The sequence below is a fragment of the Sinocyclocheilus rhinocerous genome, unplaced genomic scaffold (assembly GCF_001515625.1).
Source record: "Sinocyclocheilus rhinocerous isolate Xijiao unplaced genomic scaffold, SAMN03320098_v1.1 scaffold1263, whole genome shotgun sequence".
In the NCBI taxonomy this organism is placed as follows: domain Eukaryota; kingdom Metazoa; phylum Chordata; class Actinopteri; order Cypriniformes; family Cyprinidae; genus Sinocyclocheilus; species Sinocyclocheilus rhinocerous.
The window spans coordinates 153,921-156,825 of NW_015638558.1; the positions used below are offsets into that span (position 1 = coordinate 153,921).

A 2,905-nucleotide genomic window follows, 5' to 3' on the forward strand; every position below is an offset into this window, starting at 1 on the left:
GAACAATACCGGACAAGGAACTCAAAACAGGAAACACTTTAAATACACAACTTAATCAGGGTAAGACGAGACACACCTGGAATCAAATGAAAAACAATCAGGGAGCAGGAACAGGAAGAAAACCAAATAAGGGCAAGGAAGGCACATGGGGAGCAAAACAAACACAAAACAAGGAACAAAGTCTGACAATATTGTGATAATTAATCTAGTTGTGATTATTAAGTAAAGAAGTGGGGGAAAAGATATAATGTTGCTAGGTGATTTTGCTTTGGAACCTTCAGAAAACTTTAAATCATTTTTTCTCGAAATTTACTTTGCTGACTCCATTGATTTCAAACAGGTGTAGCTCAGTCATTTTTCATTTTTATTCCAACAAATCATACATCATTTTGAAAACTAATTTTTTTTATCATTGTAACTCATTTTGCCAGCACAGGTCACATATGATAGTCTCTCTCTCTCTCTTTTCAGGACAATAATAAACTGCAGTTTACGGACAATCCAGGCACGTGCATTTGCGCAGAACCCTCACCTGCACTACATGTGAGTAAAATGTTCTCTGAATGAATCTTTTAAGTGAATGAATAATTCTTGTTCACTTCCATGCACTTGTAAACAGTGGCTAATGTTGGGCAATTTACATTTAGTGCTCTGATTATATTACTTGTCAATAGTAGCTGGTGTAATGATACAGTGGACAGAAAGAATGAGTCAAAAGATTAATCCCAGCTTCTTGTCTTCTAATGTTTTTGATCATTAAAGTAGTTCAATCAGTAATCAACTTGATTCATTTTTACTTAATGCTTTCAACCTCCCAGAAATGTCATGCCTGTCAACCAATCATAACCATAAAATCAGAGGGCAATTACTGGTTAGACACGCCGTAAAAAATATTTTCTGAAGTTGCAAAGATTATTGGAGTATGTTTTATAAGAAAGTACAATTTTAGTCTTTCTATTTCAAAATTTCATATTTAATTCAATGTGTTACTTGCCATTTCATTGTAATTAATTGTGAATTTACTAGCAATTCCTGAGTGAAAATTTTGGTAACACTGTTATATAATGCATTATAAAAGTAGTTGTAATGCATTAATTGTGTCTTGTAACACACCTTATATTGCATTGTATGATTTCATGAATAATTGTATTAAAAAGTATAATATATTATAATACTTATCTATTCATTGTTACAGCTTTAGAAAATATAAAAAGACACAAAAAGGCACATTACAACCATACCTTCAAATATTACAATGCATTTTAACTTTGGTTATAATAATTTGTGAAAAGATATAATGCATTACAATGCCTTAAAGGGATAGTTCACCCAAAAATGAAAATGTGATGTTTATCTGCTTACCCCCAGGGCATCCAAGATGTAGGTGACTTTGTTTCTTCAGTAGAACACAAATTATGATTTTTAAGTCCAGCTGTTGCAGTCTATCAGTCGTATAATGCATGGCAATGGTAACAAAATCTATGAGAGTAAAAAAAAACGACTGATAGACTGCAACGGCTGGACTTAAAAATCATAATTTGTGTTCTACTGAAGAAACAAAGTCACCTACATCTTGGATGCCCTTGGGGGTAAGCAGATAAACATCACATTTTCATTTTTGGGTGAACTATCCCTTTAATAATACCTTAATAGTGCATTATACACAAAGGCTTTAAGTATGGTGTTACCAAAATTGTTTCTACAACTTTTTTTCAGTGTAGAAACAACAAACGATGTGGATCCAGGAACATGTATCCTCAAGTTAATATTGCAATGAAACTGAAGTAACGACAGATCTTTTTTGCATTGAAAAGGAAACATGTTGGACAGGGACTTGTAAGAAAACAGAGGGGTTTAAGCAGACTAAATCCAAAATATATCACCAGAGAGAAGTCTGTCATTTCACTGGAAAATCGAGTTATGACATTTTAATAAAAAAATTCCGAAAATTAAAACATGCATGAATGAATCGTTCACAATAAGACCGATAACGTGCATTTAGAAAATATATAGGGTGAATTTTTATTTTAATGCCAACTTTAAACAGTTTCCTGCTGATCATTTTTTACTTCTGAAATGCAGGTGCCAGTTGGAGGGTTTATCTCTTTTGGAAACCATAGCTTTTACTTTTCATGTTGGCTAACCTTTCTTTGAACCGTTGCACTGATATACGTTATTTTTACCATAGGAGAAATCATCGTGATACTCTCATTACTAAATTTTTTACCTTTCATGCCAGTAAGCAAAATGTCTACCTGTGACCTTTGATGTCTGTCAGAGTCTCACAAGCAGAGCAATGCATGATTTTCTAGGGTATGCGATAATGGTCTCAGTTAAATGCAACTGAATAGGCTAGAAAGTAAAAGATCCTGTGTTCACTTGAGGCACAGACAGAGCAGATGGACATGCTATTTGCGGGCTCATTAAGAAATACGGTCAGGAACTTCAGTAACAAAGATGATGACTGCTTGTGTCTTATTCATTTGTGGCCCTCAGAGGATTAAAGTGGCCACTTTTGAAGCTGTAATAGCCGATGGAAATAAATCACATTCAGTAACGGGCAGAATTTTCAAAAGACAAAACATTGATTAAGGCCATGTGGAGTAAGTTAAGTACAGTACAACTACTGAGATGTTAGACCTCCTTGACTCTGATAAGTTTGAGTTTCTCTTAATAACAAAACATACAGTATTCAGTGGATGAATGAATCTCTCTCTCTATATATACATACAATTAAAGTTATATACACTCTTAAAAATAAAGGTTTCCAAAGGGGGTTTTCTCGGCAATGCCATAGAAGAACCATTTTGATTTCCACAAAGAACCTTACGGTAATCAGTTCTTAAAATAACATTTTTTCTTAGTCTGAATAATATTTTATTAATTTAATAATTTAATAATTATT

At 33.4% G+C, this 2,905-nt stretch overlaps 1 long non-coding RNA gene across 1 annotated transcript in view; it reads left to right on the plus strand.

Moving 5' to 3' along the window:
* Positions 1-531, plus strand: part of LOC107749692 (uncharacterized) — a 24,394-nt gene extending 23,863 nt beyond the window's left edge. The window contains exon 3 of the long non-coding RNA XR_001641071.1: positions 472-531. This is a non-coding gene — a long non-coding RNA (uncharacterized LOC107749692). The remainder of the gene's footprint in view (positions 1-471) is intronic.
* Positions 532-2,905: the final 2,374 nt, after the last annotated feature.